Genomic DNA, 20,751 nt, shown 5'->3' with positions numbered 1-20,751 from the left:
GCCTTGATCAAAATACCATACAAATCCCAAATCCCCCTATATACGATGGGGGAGGGGGGGGGGGTCCCAATACGGATCGGTACTTACACAAATGCTTTCCTGATGGGGTCCTCGGACGCATAAGAGGAGCACCTGAAATTGAAATAAAAGCACCATTACACTACTGAATAGGTTGTGGCACATATAAACAAACCAAAATAAAGAAATTTACTTTACAGATCTAGTACACTGTGCTGCTGTGGAGCTTTGGGTTCGACCTCACTTTGCACCACGTGGGTCTAGATTCGAACCCAGTGTCTACTGATGACTCCTACTTGACCTGACAGTCAAGAAGACATACGGCCTCGCTTACACGGGGCAAATTGAGAGGCAAGTCAAGTGTGCAAGTTACTTGAACTGGAGAGGAAAGCGAGCAAGTACATGTTCGCACAGGCCACTTATCTCTGACGTGGCCTGTGTGAACACGTATTTGATCGCTTCCCTTTTCAGTGTAACTTGCACACTTGACTTGCCTCTCAACTTGTCCCGTGTAAACGAGGCTTGAGGGAAAGTAAAACCTTATGTGGCATCAGGGCGTGAACCTCTTGGGCATACTTGTGAATCAGTTAGTCAAAAAGGAGTGAGTACATTTACAGTGACAGTGTTGGCCAAACAAATAGGATGTGGCACGCTGCAAACAATTTACATCTGAATATTTGTATGTGATGAACAGATGTGTGTATAAAGAAACACCTGAATGTGAGGACAGGGACTTTATTAGTACAACCTTTCGCCTGTTACAACTTATCAAGTACATGATAAAACTGTAACAATCGAAACGTCGTACTAATAAAGGGGTTTCTTTATATACACATATCTAATTAGTTGGCCAATGCGTTCGTTCAAGATTTCTGTGCACCATAAAACATGCCCGTGATTGAACTCGCTGGTGGGAGGGTTCGTACTGACGTTACCTCGACCTCCGCCACAAATAGCGAAGCTCTAATCCGATCGGCCAGTGGGCATCCTGATGTGGAGGTGGTGTCTGCATATGTATGATAAGCTCAATTGCATGGTAAACAAATCTGAGAACTAGAGAGGTGAGAGCTCCAATCACTGTATTGTTGTGAAAAGCAATAAGTTTCACTGTACAGAAAATACACCACCACGAGACATTTTTGTTTTCACCGCGGTTTAGATTGCCACTGAAGGTTATTGCCCGTCAAAGCATAACAAAGTGGTTGGGCCCGGACATCGAGGCCATTTTTAAGGTGGCGGCACACTAGGCATGTCTCGCTAGCATGCTACTTGCTTTTGCTACTTTGAGTAGAAACGACTTTGATTACGATCTTTTTGTTTTTCATATTTCCAAATATCAAATCACTTGCGTCATATAGTGAGAAACTGAATGACGAACTAAGAGAAGTTAAACCTATACGAATGTTACACATTGTTGAAATGTTCCTACCAAAGTCTAGAATATTGTGACCGAAGTTGTTTCTACTCAAACGAAGTACTAAATGTAAGTAGCATGCTAGCCTAATGTGCCGCCACCTTAACAACGGCCTTCTTGTGCGCACGAGGTTTCTTTTGCATCATCTATGTCGGATTCTATTTCCTGGTTATCCTCTTCCGGAGCGTGTTTGGCACTTTACCTGGCAATTACATGCACCTCCCGAGCACTCCTCCTGTGAAAAAGGTGGTCAATCTCAATTAATCCTTTCCATAAGCGTCGGTACTCTTTCCTCACTACTGTCGCCATGATATTTCATTCATCTTTTTGGCACCCATTCGGAATCAAGATCTTGCTTATGTGAATCTGTCGTTAGCTTTGTATATGCCTTGTTCTTATTTTTACTAAAAAATATATTTTGACGCAGCCCGTAGGGATTTCTCCCAGTCTTCTTTTTTCTGCAAGACGGAGAGAAGGGTCGCCGATTAAGTGAAGCGGCCTTGCTGTGGATGTACTGTGTCTTGCTACACTGCTTCTTATCCAGGGCAGTGGACGAAATACAGGGATGACCCGTCACCATGAGGAACTAAGATGAAAGGGGGGAAAGGGTGGTGGATGGGAGTGGAATGCGTGGGAGTAGGTACGTGCCTTTGACTTGGCTACCTCTCTTGTAAGGGGGAAAATATCTTGGTATATAGATAGATACCTCGTACATTGAGTTGTTTTCATCCTTCCCACACCGGGCGACACTTCTTTCCCTTTTTGTTACCACCAGGCTACTTTAATCATCTCTAATATAAGAACATAAGAATGGAAGAAACTGCAAGAAAGCATAAGGCCTACACTCGGCAGTTCCACTCGAGGAGGCATACAAATAGAAATTGATACGTGGTACAGCTAAGGACTCGAACCTCCGCTAGCACGTAACAAGTGACAGTGACTTAACCGATTGCGCCATCAATATATATATATATATATATATATATATTGTGTGTGTGTGTGTGTGCAACACTGAATGGGTCCCAGTGAACAGATTTACATTTATCAACCAAAATTCACTTTAATTCTAAACCATCAACATCGAGAAACTCGAGGAGACATACATGCAGAAATTGATACGTGGAACAGCTAAGGACTCGAACCTCCGCTAGCACGTAACAAGTGACAGTGACTTAACATATTTACATTTATCAACCACAATTCATTTTAATTCTAGGCCATCAACATCGAGAAACTTGAGGAGGCATACATACAGAAATTGATATGTGGTACAGCTAAGGACTCGAACCTCCGCTAGCACGTAACAAGTGACAATGATTCAACCGATTGCGCCATACCGACAAACTTCCAGTCACCTTTTCGGCATACCGTACAATCGCACCAAAGAAAATAATTTCCATACCAGTGTACCGCTCTGCAAGACGACCCCTATACCATCCCGCGGGCTAACACTTGAGACCTCGCATCAAGGCTCACCCTCAAGGGTGAGTGCGGTTCGCGTCAAGCCGTATATTCTTATAACCTCGGCATAGCAGACGTCGACCTTTGTATACTTCGTTGGTTCCTGTCAGGCGATTTTATTCCGACGAGAGATGCGACTACTTACAGTGGCATCACGTGGGTATGTGAAAAAAAAAAAAAACTGGCTCAAACCCTCATGGGATCAATCCGGTGGCCCACCGTTTAATTAAACGTTTCTGGCTGCCATCAGGTCATTTTATTCAGATATGGAGGGGAAGCCTCCGTCCCTTGCGAGAGACCTTGACATACACGTTTTCTCCCAAACACACACACACACACGAACGCACACATACAAAAAGACACTTGGCCAATGGATTTTGTCTAGTCGCAGAAAATTTGAAATCGCCTGGCCTTACTCACAACAAAATATTTAAAATCATTACCAATTTGAAGGGATTCATAAGTGACCCATAACCGTCATCTGACTCTCTTTCATTGCTACTGACAATTTACATATTTCTTCTGACTGACGCCAGATGATTTCATTCAGCCGAGGCAAACTCTTTGCGCAGCGAAATGGTCTTATCCTGACTATTCATTTCTTTACCAGCGGTGACTCCTACATAAGGAATCCAGAAACAGAGGGGCATCCCCGCCACTTTTGCTGGTTTACAGTTAAGCACGGATATTTATATAGGGGCGTACATCTTTCACAATCCGTGCTTAACTTGAGACCCGTAAAAGTGGCAGTGATGCCCCTCTGTTTCTGGACGCCTCTTATGTTCTGGCTGTCGCCAAGGGATATTTTCTAGCTTAAAGAAATCCCCAGCGTAGCGAAAGGTTACCAATGGACCGCTCCTCTTCTCCTCCTCCTCCTCCCCTTGGCCCTTCGCCTCCTCTTCCTCCTCCCCTTGGTCCTTCGTCTCCTCTTTCCCCTTCCCCTTTCCTCGCACCCATATCGATTCAACAAATCTTATGAGTTGCCCCCAAGCCCCCATAGACGCGCCGAGCCCTCAACTCTTTCTGTTCATTTCCAACTCTCATGGTCCTCTTCTTTATCTCGCACTTCTCTCTTGGTCTCTCTCTCTCTCCTCGGACGTGAATTTCCTTTTGGACAACATTTCTCTTCCCCTACACTTCACTTCCACAGCCCAATATTTCCCCCCTTTTACAGACACAGATGAGCGTTCTTTTACCATACAGAGGAACGCAACTTTCTTTACAGAAATGTGTGTGTGTGTGTGTGTGTGTGTGTGTGTGTGTGTGTGTGTGTGTGTGTGTGTATGTGCAAGTGTGATATATATATATATATATAATATATATATATATATATATATGTGTGTGTGTGTGTGTGTGTGTGTGTGTGTGTGTGTGTGTGTGTGTGTGTGTGTGTACACATATATATTATACTTAGCCATCTACTTTTCCATGTTTTATTGTGCTTAAAATGTCAAGTGAGGTTACGGTGAAAACCGATCGAGCTCTCGGGTTCCAGCCAAATGTGTGAACTCCTCTCTCCCTTGAAATGCTGATGTAGTAGTACATCTAGAAACATTTCACGTGACAGAGAAGTTCAAACTGTACTTCAATTCAGCAACAGGAAGTCTGCCTTTGCTCTGCGCTGCGCCGCTTGCGTCTCAGTTTGCTCTTAGGCTGAAACAGTGGCGGTCTGACCTGCGCAGTTTCTATGACTCTCGCTAGGCTGTTTTATTCAAATAAAGGTTAACTCGAAATATAAAAACGATCGTTTATTGACATTTATCATCTAACGACTACGGCCACACGATTCGGTTCAGCCGGATGGAAACTCTCCGTTGTTTCGGGCTAAAAGTATGTTTTGTTCGGCGCGATTATATTATTAGCTTATTGTCACAACCAATAGCAGGTGACGCGCATCAATACCTGGCATTATATCTGTGTAAACGCGTTGGTAGATTCGGCTAGAATTACCAACCTCGTACTTAGCATCTCGAATCAAAATAATCCCATTCATAAACAAATAATTAGAGTTCAAGACAATCGTTCGACGATCATTGTTGAACGATAATTATAATCGCACCGAGCAAAACGTGGACCTATTTCACTCCTTCGTGCCCTTGAAACGGTGGTGGGCATTGATTAAAAAATCGCCACGACGTCTACCAACCTCCCCTCTCTCCACCCTTTTCCACCTTCATCACCCTCTTCCACATCTCCACCTCACGTACTGTAGAAGCAGCAGAGTACAACCGATTGCGCGACCTTTCATTATCGTTCATTCGGTTTAACATCACGAACCCTCCCCCCTCCCCCATCAGGAGGCTAGAACGGTGCCCCTTACAGAGGACTTTATAGCATGGAATTCAATGAACCATGCCCTTGGTCCAACTTGCAGGTGGCAAATTCGAGCTGCCGTCACCTCAACCTCCGCCGCAAGTAGCGACGCTCTAACCCGCTCAGATGGACTGTAATAATTTTGTTGCGTCAACCGCCATAATCTAGCAGAGTCACGCCCCGGACTTAATAGAAGAAAATAAGCAAGAACTGGTTTACCAACAGATTGGTTAACGAATGGAACTGACTTAGTAATATTGTAGTGAGCGCTGAAAGAATTGTTTGTTTTAAGAGAAAACCAGACAATTTTATGTACAGGGATGAAGGTGGTAAGAGACATAGAACTGCCTAGTGTAGGCATTATGGTCTCTTGCAGTCTCCTCCATTCTTATGTTCTTATTGGGGCTTCGAACAAGGTCTCGGTCAGGCGGGTGGGGGGGGGCGTGAACTTCCCTCAGTTGAATAACAAACTTATGAGAAACTGAATATATAATGAACCACAGTATTGAGGGACTGCTGTACTATGCCCTCACACTCCCTGTCCCTCTCAGCATCGCGGAGAGAGGGGGCGTCATTGAAAACGCATTCATAGGCCTATCGCAGACTTCTTTCAATGGAAGGGAAAGAGATGACCAGCATTCGCGCATACGAGGAAGAGAAGGAAGATAAAGAAGAAGAGGAGGTAGGAGGAGGTGGTAGAAGGAGGAGGAGGACGAAGAGCACGAGGAGGTAGAAGGAGGAGGAGGAGGAAGAGGAGAAGGAAGAGTAGGAGGAGGAGGAGGACGAAAAGGGGAAGGAGGAGGAGAGGAGAACGAAGAGGTAGGAGCAGGAGGAGGAAGACAAAGAAGAGGAGGTAGAAGAAGGAGGAAGCGGATGAGGACGTAGAGGTAGAAGGAGGAGTAAGAGGAGGAGGAGAAAGGGGAAGGAGTGGACGAGGAGGTAGAAGGAGGTGGAGGGGCGAAGAGGGCAAATATGACGAGGTGGTGGAAGAAGGAGGAGATATAGAAGAAAGAGGAGGAGGAGGAGGAGGAGGAGGAGGAGGAGGAGGAGGAGGAGGAGGAGGAGGAGGAAGAGGAGGAGGATAAGGAGGAGGGAAGTAAAAGGAGAAATATTTGTATTTCGTTTCCGATGATTAACCCTGGTTTTTGTCCTTGGGAACAATATTGCGTACAAGAGTTGGAGTCCTACAAGTGTATTGTATTTCATCGCCGATAATCCTCACTTTTGTTCTTGGGGGACACTATGACACCGAAGAGGGTGATTCACAGAGGTGGTGAAGGAGATTTTCGAGAAGAGTATCAGGAAGGAGGGACAGTGGATGTTGGAGGTAAAAAGTAAAAGTGATCAACTTTTTTTTTTTTCTTCTTTTTTGTTATCGTAAAAGAATGCTTCGTGGTTCTGGTCCGCAGAGGTGCGGTGTGGAACCTTTAACGTAAGGATAGAACCCATTCACTCAATATTCCATACTGGAGGGGGGGGGAAGAGGGAGCAAGAGGAGGAACCGAAAGAAGAGATGAGGGAAGAGGTGGAGGAAGATGAAAGGAGGCGGCAGATGAGGACGAGGAGAAAGAGGAGGAAAAAAATAGGAGGCAGAGTAGGACGAAAAGGGTGTGTGTAGTAGTAGAGAAATAGTAGTAGTAAGAAAAAAATTGTGATAGTAGTAGTAGTAGTAGTAGTAGTAGTAGTAGATAAATAAAGGGTCGTCGACCACAATCATTGGCGGGAGAGGGGCCAATGAACTGTGTCTGTGGAAAGACAGATCCTGCTGCTTCCACCACACAGTTCCACGAGGATGGAGGTCGTATTATATATATAAAAAGTAGTAGTAGTAGAAGTAGTAGTCGTACTACTCGGAATTGAATTAGGGAGGAAAAGAAGGATCGGTGGAGTTCCGTAAGCCCCCTTTTCTTCCTGTCCTATCCTCCCCAACCTTCTCTTTGGCTCAAATCAATTTATCTTCGTTTATTTCCCTCCTTCCTTCATGATCTCCAACAGCAGTTAATCGCTTTAGCTCAAGAGCTGAAATTTTCACGTCAATAGATATCCATAAGAGCAGTTACTAATCTGACCCTACTCTCAAATCCCGCCAGCCCCCGTCCCCGGTTCACCCTCCCTTCCCTCTGTATGAGCACAGGAGGCTTGAGCGACCACACCTTGAATCGACACTGAAAAATACATGCATCGTCGTATTTTTGTTGTGTGTGTGTGTGTGTGTGTATTTATTTACCTAGTATTTTGCGGGAAGGGGCTACGCTCGTGGTGTCCCGCCTTTGTATCTCGCAGTGTCTAGTTTGCTCTTAAACTCATGAATGGTTTTTGCGCACACTATTTCATTGTCCAGTTTGTTTCAAGTGTCCACCACTCTATGTTGTGTGTGTGTGTGTGTGTGTGTGTGTGTGTGTGTGTGTGTGTGTGTGTGTGTGTGTGTGTGTGTGTGTGTGTGTGTGTGAATATAGAGTTCATCCTTAATGGTCTACCGCAGGACCGGACTATCCCCTGAGGGACAATACAGCCTTTGTACCTCAACACGGTGACTTAATCCGGCTTGTCAAGGTTGTATGTATGCTGAGAAGTGGATGTTAATTTTTTGGAATGTTGGAATGGCTGTGGTTGTGAATGAAGTCTGAAATCAGTGTAATCTGGTCGACCATACTGATTAGGTGCTAGCATATATATGCGACACTAATGTACTGCACCTATGATGTCTGCCGCTGTGTGGAGCGGTTGGACATTTAGTCACGTAAATGCACAGTAAGTGATAAGATCCACTGAAATACCGGCACTCTCTCTTTCTCTCTCTCTCTCTCTCTCACACACACACACATACAGCATAGGTTAAATTCATCAATCTCTTATACAATGATGAAATACAACTTTGGGCAGGAGGCAGGATATCGTGAAAATAACTCTCTCTCTCTCTCTCACGTACAGCATAGGTAAATACACCAATCTCTTATACCATGACTAAATACAACTTTGGCCAGGAGGTGAGATACAGTGAAAATAACTTCTATAATTCATAACTTGGTTCATACAAACATGAGCGCGGACACGCGCGCACATTCTGAAAAAAACAACAACAACAGGAAACTGAACATAATAAATAAAACAATTGCGTACGAGAAACTAAAGGTGGTGGCACACTAGGGATTTCTCGCTAGCATGCTACTTGCTTTTGCTACTTCGTTTAAGTAGAATTGAATTCGGTTACGAGCTTTTGTTTTTCAAATTTCCAAATGTGAAATTACTCTTGCGTCATATAGTGAGAAGCTGAATGACGAACTCAAAAATAGTTAAACTTATACGAATGTTGGACACATTGTTGAGATGCTCTTACGTAAGTCTAGAATATAGTAACCTAAGTCGTTTCTACTCAAACGAAGTAGCATGCTAGCCTAGTGTGCCACAACCTTATCACGTTTGAGTTTCACGCAAAACCTCGTATAATGTGCCCATCTCTCTCTCTCACATACACACGCACATGCACACACACACACGTTCGAATAAATGTCCAACATCACACAATAGTTTTCAAACTATTATGCTGTAAGCCTGCATGATTTCATATCTCGCCTCTTATTGGATTTTCTGTATCTTACATTTACTACCACTGCACTCAATAATGTACATTATTCAATTCACTAGGTATATATATATATATATATATATATATATATATTATATATATATACATACATATATATATATACATACATGCATACATACATACACTGTACAATGACATATATCCAACCACAATCATTATTCAGTGAGCCATACCTATAGCAACTGCAGCCAGAATTAATCGATTACAAAATCTTATTCGACCCTAACACTACCAACAACCCTCCATTGCCAAACATTCCCCATTCCCGCCCACCCCCAACCTCCCTCTTCAATCTCTCAAATAGACCTAATTCTTATATATTTTTTCTACCTCCTACCCTCCCCTTCCTATGCCTCCCCCTTATCCAACAGATTTATATTCCATTTATACATTTCCATTTCCCCTACTGGACAGTCTGCATTTCCCCCCCTCACCTTTCCCCACCCCACTCCCCCTCTGTCCCTTCGGTTCGATGAGGCATAGGCCCATACAAAAGCTATGCAGCCTCAACTAATAATATCCCTCGACAGACATCAGGGCCCATCGGGATGATAAAAAAGGAAGAGGGCGGGGGGTGGGGGGGTGGGGGGCGGTGGGGCTGGCGGTGAGGAGAAAGCCCCCTCGTCCCGGTAGAGCACCTGCAGGCCGGAAAAAGCCGCCAGCTTTCCTTCCCTCCTCAGTCGCCCGATGGAGACGATAATGGAGTTCTTTAGATGACTCGGTAATTAGAGTTTCGTGCCAGAAATGGCGCCTTCCTCTTTTGATACGATCACACTCACCGTGCATGCAATCGTAATTTTAAGATACCTTCTTAACCACACACACAGACACACACGGTGGTAGCGTTCGCGGCCACAACTACGGCGGTCCGGGTTCGAATCCCGTCCAGGGGTGAAATAATTTCAGTATCGCTGCGTTGCGAGTCGTCACTCCAACTCTCGTGGGCGGGGAGGTGTGGGTGTGTGAGCGTGTAAGCTCATAGCATTACCCATAGATCGTTCATTTATGAGCTTTGAGTTCTCTTCCGGAAGGGAAATAGCTGTCAATCACGAGTCCAACACGTGATCCAAGACCATGGTGAATCTTATACAAACACACACACACACACACACACGGTGCAGTGGTACAGTCCGCGAATGCAAATCCAGTGGTCCTATTTCGATTGCAGCCCAGGGCCGGCACTTCAACTCTGGTGAGTAAGGAATTGTGTGTGTATGTGTGTGTGTGTGTGTGTGTGTGTGTGTGTGTGTGTGTGTGTGTGTGTGTGTGTGTGTGTGCGTGTAATGTCACAATATTACCCATAGATCGAGCCATATAGAGCTTTGAGCTTTCATCAGGGAGGGTAATAGCTGTCGATTACGAGTCCAACACATGATCCAAGACCGTGGTGAATCACACACACACACACAATCAGCTGAGGGTGCCTAACATCAGCAACGGGCTGACTGCGAATATCAAACCACACCTACTAGGAACTTGAGCAAAACTACCTGTCTTTCTATTCTATACACCAAGAGTTTTTCCCCCTTATTAGGGAGGTAGCCTAGTCAAAGTTACGTACCCACTCCCACCCATTCCACTCCCATTCACCACCCTTTCCCTCACTCTCATCTTAGCTCCTCATGGATGACGGGTCATCCCTGTATCCCGCCCACTGCACTGGGCCAGAAGCAATGTAGGAAGACTACCAGTGAATCTGGTATAACCTGTACACTTAATTTTCGGTGAACGCAAGGATAGTAAACCATACAGCTTTTGACAGTGTGATCTTAACCATAATTACAATTTGAGTAAATTTGGGAAAACACCGAGAGCGAGAGCGAGAGAGAGAGAGAGAGAGAGCGAGAGAGAGATGTGTGCGTGTGTGTGTGTGTGTGTGTGTGTGTGTGTGTGTGTGTGTGTGTGTGTGTGTTTTAAGGCCGTCACTGCACCCCTTAAGCAAGGGAAATGAACAAGACCGAGTATTTGTGTGTGTGTGTGTGGTGTATACCATATACAAGAAACAAAACATACAAAAAATAATAAAATAAAAAAGGGGGACGCTTCATACAACCCTTAAAGTTGTTCAAGGGAATTGATCAGATCAAGATTAGCTCCCTTGACACGAAGGCGGACTTTGTAGATTGTATTATGGCTGAGGATTGTTACTTCCACGTATATATGGGCTGAGTATTAATCTAAACGGGTCTCAATATATCAACACTAGACTAAAGCCAGAGGCTCCTCAGCCACGTAAGATCGCTTGTTCTTGGACAGAACGGGGTCGATGAATCAGGTCACCGTGTTGAAGAAGTTGAACATATTTTCACATTAAATAGTAATCGGGCGAGATATAATGGCCTCAAACTGCCAGAACGTAGATCTAATCTGTCAGTAGACAGAAATGAATGGAATAAGCTTCCATCCAAGGCAACTGCATGAAACACAATTCCAAGTTTTAAGATTTATTCGGATAAACATTGATGCTTTTTTACCTCTTCATGTTTTATCACTGTAACTTATGTAAGGTCACAGCATTGCCCATAGATCAAACTATATACGAGCTCTGAGCTGTCGATCTGAAGTCCAATACATTATCCAAAATCATGGTGAAAGACATAAAAGAGCGCTATACACTACACAAATACGTATGCACACACACACGAAATACATATACTCATATACATATGCGTCCACGCACGTACACACACACACACACACACAAACTCAAATACATATACTCATATACATATGCGTGCACGCACGCACGTACACACACACACACACACACACACACACAAGAACACGAGGACTTTGTGAAGGGTCACATGAGGGTTCCCAACGCGCCCATACAAATCGATAAGGCAACTCCAAGGTCTTGCAAGGCCCAATAATGAGTTTTTATTCACACGCACGTCAGAGTACATATGCACGCACACGCACGAGCGCCCGCGTGCCTTCTTTACCGCGCTCTCCCTCCACTCATACAGCCATACATCCCATCACACCCTCCCCTTCTCACCTCCCCCCCACCCCCTTCGTCACCGCCCACTTCTGCAAACGTCTTTTGTCCTTCCGTAGGTGTCTGGGTTGTCACGTCGCTGCAAAGACCTTTCTAGCCTCTTCGGTAAGGCGATACTCTTTGCGGAGTTTATTTTAGTTAAGATCAGACAGACGTTATTGCGTGTTGAGAATAACTCCTTCACAATGATGACACACTTTACAAAATCTGTTCTGGCCCAGACGACTTCATTCCGCTGAAAATGCGAGAGAGAGAGAGAGAGAGAGAGAGAGAGAGAGAGAGAGAGAGAGAGAGAAAGAGAGAGAGGGGTGGGTGGGTGGGGGTTGGGGGTGAGGGGTGTAAATTTTGTACTAAAGAGGTTCAAGCCAATTCATTGCTTCTTTTTGCAACTACATTAGCCACTTTAACAGCAATTTACACTTTTTGACGATGAACACGATACCGCTATATACAAACATACACTAGATGTTTCTTATCAAAGCAACATTATGCACACAACTGTAAAAACAACGTAATCAACACTGACAATTATTTAGAAGGATATAATAAGGGGATGTTTTGGGGGTTGACTGACAGGAGAAAGAAAAAGAGAGAGAGAGAGAGAGAGAGAGCAGAAGGTTGGATAAGGAGTGAGTCAGAACTTGGTGGAGGAATGAACCTGATAATCTTTTAAGAACATAAGACTGAAGGAGACAGCAAGAGACCATAAGGCCTACACTAGGGAGTTCCATGTCCATTACCACCTTACATCCTCATCTATAAAGTTATCTAATATTCTCTTAAAACAACCATTAGTTTCAGCGCTCACTACATGGTTACTAAGTCTATCCCATTCATTAACCATTCTACTGGTAAACTAGTTCTTGCCTGTTTCCTTCTTAAATCAAAATCTGTCCAATTTATTCAGCTGAAGTATTCAGATCACCTCGATTAACCGAATGGGTATAGTGACACCCTTCACGCATCTTAATTTAGTCAAAGCCGGATGACTTTATTCAGCTGAGGGGATGGGAGTCTCCGTGGAATGCAATTCTGGTCCACAACAGAGTTAACATGGGGCTGCGGGTGTCAACACTTCCGTAGTTGGTGGCAATTTCCTTTTTTTTCAGAGTCCCATCAGACATCTCCGTTGTAGCGTTGGAATTAGTCCTCATTTTGATTAACCCTTTCACAAAATACGACTTTTTTTTTCTGGCTGCCGCCAGACTATCTTATCACTATCCGTGACACTACTTCGGGTTATCGCATTGCCTAAAGCCTATATAGGACCGTATGTATAGCGTTAAGTGCTAACGTAAACAGGGCGCTGACGCCCTGACCCGCATGTCGTTTACATGTGATTTATCAATTTGTGCCCTACAAGACTAAATTGAGCCTCATAGTAGCCCCCCACCCCGTGTGTGTGTGGCAGAGAAAGAGAGAGAGAGAGAGAGAGAGAGAGACTGACTTTCCCTAGTGGGAATCGAACCCTCGGCCGTGTACTCCAGAGGCTGGGACGATACAGTTTTGCCACGGCGAATGTCCAAAAGCGGCTGGTTGGAAGAACACCCTTGGCCTCCCGACATCAACTTGTATAATAATTGCATTGTACACTTATTTCATCGCTACTTGGGAAATCCAATCGACAAATAGAGACACGATTCGACAGGTTAATTAAACGACATTTCTTAGTGGAAGTCGAAAACTTACGAGTAGCCTTTTAAGAAACCCTGTATACACACAAGCACACACACATGCTCGCGCGCGCATAAATATATATATATATATATATATATATATATATATATATATATATATATATATATATATATATATATACACGCGCGCGCACACTAGTATCGACAGCTTGATTAAGCGTCGCTGTATACGGGATTCGAAACCTAGGGCGTGTGACATTAAACCCTCACGCACCGAGAGCCCTACCAACTACAATACGGAAGGATGTTTAAAAAGAGGCCTTTTGGTCCTCCGACATCATCTTCCCATGGTGCAGGTATCATAGTCTACTTTGAACAACTCCCCGTGGTGCACTTGATATCGCTATAGGCTATGTTGCTCTAGTTCAGCGTTTCTTAACCTGGGGGTGCTGAAATCAATTTCAGGGTGTGCTGGGGAAGGTCACATACGTCTTTACTTTATAGTAACCAGGTGTTAGCCAATGGTAGGGGGTGCTGGACTGTTTAGGCCTGACCAAAAGGGGTGCTGAGGTCGAAAAATGTTAAGAAACGCTGGAACTGGAGTCTAGTGTGACACAGCCGAGGGATCGAATCCTGTGGTAAGAGGTGCTTCATCAAAATGTCGATACAAGTATATACTTGTCCGGTGGCTCCCCTGAATGAAATATGGACTACGATACTAGCACCTCGGGAAGCTGATGTCGAGGGACCAATTAATTTCTTCTGAACATCCCTCCGTGATGTAGACTATAAGATTGATATAGTCTAGTGCCACACAGCTTAGGGTTCGAATCCAGTAGTCATATATACGATGTATTTATAGACTGGTCCTCTTGAAAGTAATGGGGTCCCCAGTCATTGGGAGACCCTTTGGTACTTGGGTATACGTACCGAAACACCTTACTGCAGTAAAACAAGCTATTTGAAGGCTTGTTTACAAGCATCTCGTTGGATTTGAATGACCAAGTAGCATCTCATACATTCAAGATTCTCGTCCAATGTGGTGAATTTGAAAGACTGGAAGACGACTTGGCTTACAGTATTCCAGACTTCGCTAATGACAATTCAACAATGTGTCTAATATTGGTAAAGGTTTAACTTCTCTTAGTTCGTCATTCAGCTTCTCAATATATGACGCAGAGGTAATATGACATTTGTAGATTAAAAAAATATAAGACTGTAACCCAAGTCGTTTCTTCTCAAACGAACACACTTGAGTCGCGAATGTGTGACAAGGGGCTTTAGACCTTTTTTGTCCTCATGCACTTTATTGCTGTTAAGAGAGTCACTAAGATAGCCACTAAGATAAGAGGTGCTAAGATAGGAGGGAGGGAGGAGGGTGGAGGGGAGTGGAATATATGGGAAATGAAATGGGTGGGATTGATTTCTATGCCTTTTTCTTTTTGGCTACCCCCCGTGTAAGGGGGAAAAAGCCTTTGGTATATGTATGTATGTAAGAGAGCCACTATACATTTATGCATGAATACTTCTTCCTGTGGGACAGCTAAGTTAGTGGAGAACTGTTGGGTTTTGGAAACACAGGCCAATATGTCTTGGCAACAGATACCCATCTAATTTCCGGGAGAACAGTTGGTTCATAAGCATTCGTGTCGATACACTACTGGAGTCAACCACTGGGAGGTTTGTTGATTCATCTGTATAGAGTACCGGGTTAATTGGGCCTCTTCTTGCTAGTCATTTCGTACTCACACACAAACATACACGTGCGTGTCTGTGATTGTGTGTGCTCGCGTAAATATATTATATATATATATATATATATATATATATATATATATATATATATATATATATATATATATATATATATATATATGGGCCTGTCGCATCACCGTGAACATATTATGCATAATTACCACAGGAGAAAAGAATCTTGAATACAGTAAGTACTTTTGTATAATTACATCGTCTTATGTTATGCGTCTGTCTTCAAGTTTCTTTTCTCATGTGGTAATTTTGCATACATACACACACACACACACACATATATATATATATATATATGTATATATATATATATATATATATATATATATATATATACACATGTAAAAGCACTGGGACATACTCCACTCGACCTATTGACGGACACACGACAGAGCAGGGCTGACACATCATTAGGCCTATATAATGAAGGCGCTGTAATAGGCCGACTGTCGAACAATATCCTGTTTATTAGAATTCCAGAGCTTGTCCACTCAAGTAGGTGACGGCGGGGCTCCGAGTGCTAATGAGAGCTTCGTCCCCAGGCCTGCTGGTCCTCATGTCCCTCGTCAAGTGCGGACCGTGGGTGAGGGGAAATGGGTTTATGGATGGGAGGCGGAGGTAAATGGGTGGATGGGCGGATGGCTATTGCGCTCCAGGAGGCACTTGGGGCAAGGGGGGGGGAGGATTACTTGGGACAAGGTGGGGGGGGGATTACTTGAGTTGCACTCAGACACGCACACGCACGCATGCACGCGCTTTCTTGCCCTGGTTCTTTTTTGCCATCCCCCCACCTCCCCTCCTCTTGCTCTCTTTCTGACCCGGACTTGCTCGTTCTCCTTTCTCTTTATTGCTCTGTATGTAAGCCTGTGCATTATATATATATATATATATATATATATATATATATATATATATATATATTCTACACATACACACAGCTGAATGAAATCATCCGGGCCAGATCAGTTTGTAATTTTTTAATACCATCTATATCCTCACTTCCATGTGCAACCATGAGGGGCTGGCACACGGTCTCTGGACCAGGCCCAAGATCTGTATCAACTACAGCTTTCCTCCAGTTTCCCACATACAGCTGACAACCGGCGACTGCTCTCTTCCTATTTCCATGTAATGACACAGAAACAGACCCACACTAAGGCCCTGTTCACACTGGCGGTTTCAACCGCGCGGAAACCGGGGCTGTGCCGCATAGTCAAGGAGAAACTGCACATTTGTGTGAACGCCCCCACTGACTTACACTGTAATTGAACCGTCGCGACTGGAACCGCCAGTGTGAACAGGGCCTAATGTAAGTATATAGCCTGCATCGGCCCGAGGTTTCTTTTCCGGTCAATGTGCACAAGAGGGTGAGACTACAAGATCTGTCACTGTGGATGTCCAAGAGTGGCTAGTTGGAAGTCCGTGTATTCCAGTCTTTCCTGGCATGGACCGATCGCGTACTGTTGACAACGGGAGAATGTTTCTTCCCATTAATTACCGAGTTAATGAAGCTGTGATAATGGGACTCAGTACAAAAGTGTCCCTGAGCACAAGCGACCCCGTATCTCGAGTTTCAGGGAAGAGTGAGTGAAGAGGAAAACTCACCATCCCACTACCACGAAGTGGGAAGTGAGAAACCCGTGGTGGGGCAAGCCCTGTCAGTTGCGGCAAGCCGCTTTTTTTTTTTTTTTTTTTTTTTTTTTTTTGCCGATGTTTGGGTCGCATCCCCGCCTGGCCAGGGTTGTCAGTAATCAATGGAAGAAGGACACAGCGGGTCCCAGAATCGAACTCACGACCACCTGCTCATGAGTTCGACACGGTATCCACTGACTTTGGCCGAGAGGCCTATTTTCTTTCAAGGGGTGACTATCATTGTTAAAGGAATTATATTACCATTAATATCAACATTATATATTTTTCATCAATAAGCTATCACAATCCCCATGCCAAGTTTCACGGTGCTTCCACCAAAACTATGACCGCTGGCGGGAGGATATACGAAGAAACTCAATAGTTTCACTAACATAGACACACTGTACCTATGGTAGATTGTATGTCTGCGGTGGATTACATTGTATGTCTGAGGTGGATTAGATTGTATGTCTGAGGTGGATTAGATTGCATGTGTGCGGTGGATTAGATTGTATGTCTGCGGTGGATTAGACTGTATGTCTGCGGTGGATTAGGTTGTATGTCTGAGGTGGATAAGATTCTATGACTGCGGTGGATTAGATTGTATGTCTGCGGTGGATTAGATTGCATGTCTACGGTGGATTAGATTGTATATCTGAGGTGGATTAGGCTGTATGTCTGCGATGGATTAGACTGTATGTCTGAGGTGGATTAAACTGTATGACTGCGGTGGATTACATTGTCTCCGATGGATTAGAGTGTATGTCTGGGGTGGATTAGACTGTATGTGAGGTGGATTAAATTATATGACTGCGGTGCATTAGATTGTATGTCTGCGGTGGATTATATTGCATATCTGCAGTGGATTAGATTGTATGTCTGCGGTGGATTAGACGGCATGTCTGCGGTGGATTAGATTGTATGTCTGCGGTGGATCAGACTGCATGTCTGAGGTGGATTAGATTGTATGTCTGCGGTGGATTAGATTGTATGTCTGAGGTGGATTAGATTCTATGACTGTAGTGGATCAGATTGTAAGTCTGCGGTGGATTAGATTGCATGTCTGCAGTGGATTAGATTGTATGACTGCGGTGGATTAGATTGCATGTCTGCGGTGGATTAGATTACATGTCTGCGGTGGATTAGATTGTATGTCCGCAGTGGATTAGATTGCATATATGCGGTGGATTAGTTTGCATGTCTGCGGTGGATTAGATTACATGTCTACGGTGGATTAGATTGTATGTCTGCAGTGGATTAGATTGCATATATGCGGTGGATTAGCTTGCATGTCTGCGGTGGATTAGATTATATGTCTGCGGTGAATTTGATTGTATGTTTGCGGTGGATAACATTGTATGTCTGCAGTGGATCATTCGAGTGTAAATATCTATGCCCACATTGATTATCCCAATAATGCATTTTTTACCGTACCTGTGCTAAATTGTATGTCTGCGGTGGGTTATTCCAATGTAGTTATTCTATTCCCACACTGATTAGACCGATAATGCATTTTTCACGTATACCCACCAAGTATTTTTTTTAATTCTTAACAGCCACTGCCTATCATTTCTCACAGTATTCCGACCACACAAAGATGGCGGCTTCGCCTATAAATAAGAGCCTCCTGGCGTAAGGCTTAATCAACGTCGTTAAGGGTTCGTTTGAGTAACAAGGACTTCGGTTATATTTTATTTTTCAAATCTCCAAAAATCAAATTGCTTTTCCTTCATATATAGCAAAACTAAATGATGAACTAGAGAATGTAAACTTGGTAAACCAGTTCTTGCCTATTTCCTTCTTAAATCTAGTCTGGTGCTAGATATCTTATACCAGACGTCTCGTCTGACTAGGTGGCATCACACTATAGTATGCTACTTAATCTTGCTAAACATTTGAGCAAAAACGACTTCGGTTACAAGTCTTGACTTCTGCAAGAACATCTCAACAATATGTCTAACTTTCGTTTAGGTTTAACTTTTCTTAGTTCGTCATTTTAGCTTCTCAATATATGACGAAAGAGTAAATTGACTTTTGGAAATTCGAAAAAAACAAAAGCACGTAACCAAGGTCGATTCTACTCAAACGAAATAGCAAAGGCAAGTAGCATGCTAGCGAGAAATGCCTAGTGTGCCGCCACCTTAATTGTATCTACATTTGCTTGGCCTTTCGGAAAAGGTATCCTCACGCGCAATGGCACCTCGAGTCGACTTCGAGTCAAATGATGTTCTCGACGAGGTGCCCCAACTAATTAGGACGGCAGAGAAAGAACGAACAATTCCTGGCAACGCTGTTGAGCAACTTTTAAAAAATGTAACAATCTGACCAAAAACGCATTTTGCAGCAGTGTACTCCAGTACGTAGTCGAAAAGAAAATAAGACCCAAAACCAGTTGTTATTTCTGCTTGTCACCTCTTTTTATTTGTTATTTGTTATTTTCATTCTTATTCATACATAAACACACACACACACATATATACATACATATATATATATATATATATATATATGTGTGTGTGTGTGTGTGTGTGTGTGTGTGTGTGTGTGTGTGTACAACACTGAATGGGTCCCAGTGATTAGAGATACATTTTAACAACCACAATGCACTTTAATTCTAAGCCATCAACATCGGGAGACCCAATGGAGGCCGACATGCAGAAATTGAAATGCGGTACTGCCAAGGACTCGAACCTAGCAATCACATGACAAGTGCCGTAGTAACTTACCAACTACGCTATCAAGAGAGTGCATGTCGGCCTCCATTGGGTCTCCCGATGTTGATGGCTTAGAATTAAAGTGCATTGTGGTTGCTAATATATACATATATGCATGTATATATATATATATATATATATATATATATGTATATATATATATATATATATTACTTTTCACTTGAAGGGGGTTGTGTCCCTTAACCCAGCTCGTAGGGGTAAATTAGATTTCAATCAACCCGTTCATGTCAGGTGTTCTATCAATATATATCAGGGTTCTACAAGTCTCATCTATTCCATCGATGACACCCCATTACCGGTCTCACATCCTGACTCCATAAATACTTGGCGATCCTTGTATGTTCCTTATTTTTTTTTACCCAGACAGCCACCGGTCAATTTAATTTAACATAGGAATCCCCTAGTTACTATTTGATAACCCTAATTAAGAAACTGTGATGTAAAGCGGCCCTTACACGATCAAAATGATTGCGCAATATTCTGTACTGTACAATATTATTGACGGCGTAGAGATGGTATTGAAGAATGACACAATATATTGAAGACTTCAAAGAATGATACGATATACTGAAGACATAAAATACCACCCCGTGCACCGTCAATGATATTGTTAATACGGAATATTGCGCAATAATATTGATCGTGTAAGGCCCGCTTTAATTTTATCAAACACACACACACACAAATAAACGAATAAATATATATGGATCATCTTGTAAAAATCGACAAAGCTTGTCCACAACTTCGGACTCGCTTCTGGCAGAATCCAAAGGGGTGACTGTGGTTTCCACGAGGCTGAGGCCCATACTCTCACGTTTAGAAAACGGAGACGCCAGCTCAGTCCCGTCATAAAGAAGATATCACACTGGGCTATTTTTCCTCCAACCTCCAACTGATCGGTGGTACCTCCCACCTCCAGAACTTTTTCTACCGTAAAATCACTATGGTAGTCTGTTTTGTTTTCACAACAAAAATGTATAGAATGTCATTTGATATTCTGGAGGATTATTTTTTTTCTACCAGCATATACTGTAATATTCCTTCCCGAAAGCTGCGGGCTGCGAATCTGCTCCAACAGTCGGAGGAGAAATAGCCCAGTGTGATAACGCCTTAACCATAAAATATCAAAACTGATGGTGACTTCTTACTGGAACTTCCTTCAAATC

The 20,751-nt window shown here is 43.4% G+C and overlaps 1 protein-coding gene across 1 annotated transcript in view; it reads right to left on the bottom strand.

Moving 5' to 3' along the window:
* LOC143032209 (uncharacterized) overlaps window positions 1–20,751 on the bottom strand; it is a 224,873-nt gene that overhangs the window by 106,532 nt on the left and 97,590 nt on the right. The window contains exon 2 of the mRNA XM_076196679.1: window positions 88–132. The gene's annotated coding sequence lies outside the window, so the exon portion shown is untranslated. The remainder of the gene's footprint in view (window positions 1–87; window positions 133–20,751) is intronic.

Source organism: Oratosquilla oratoria, chromosome 13 (assembly GCF_046742065.1).
Source record: "Oratosquilla oratoria isolate Oo_2021 chromosome 13, ASM4674206v1, whole genome shotgun sequence".
Classification (NCBI taxonomy): domain Eukaryota; kingdom Metazoa; phylum Arthropoda; class Malacostraca; order Stomatopoda; family Squillidae; genus Oratosquilla; species Oratosquilla oratoria.
Note: the sequence above shows the minus strand (reverse complement) of the source record. Positions and strands in the feature narration are given on the sequence as shown.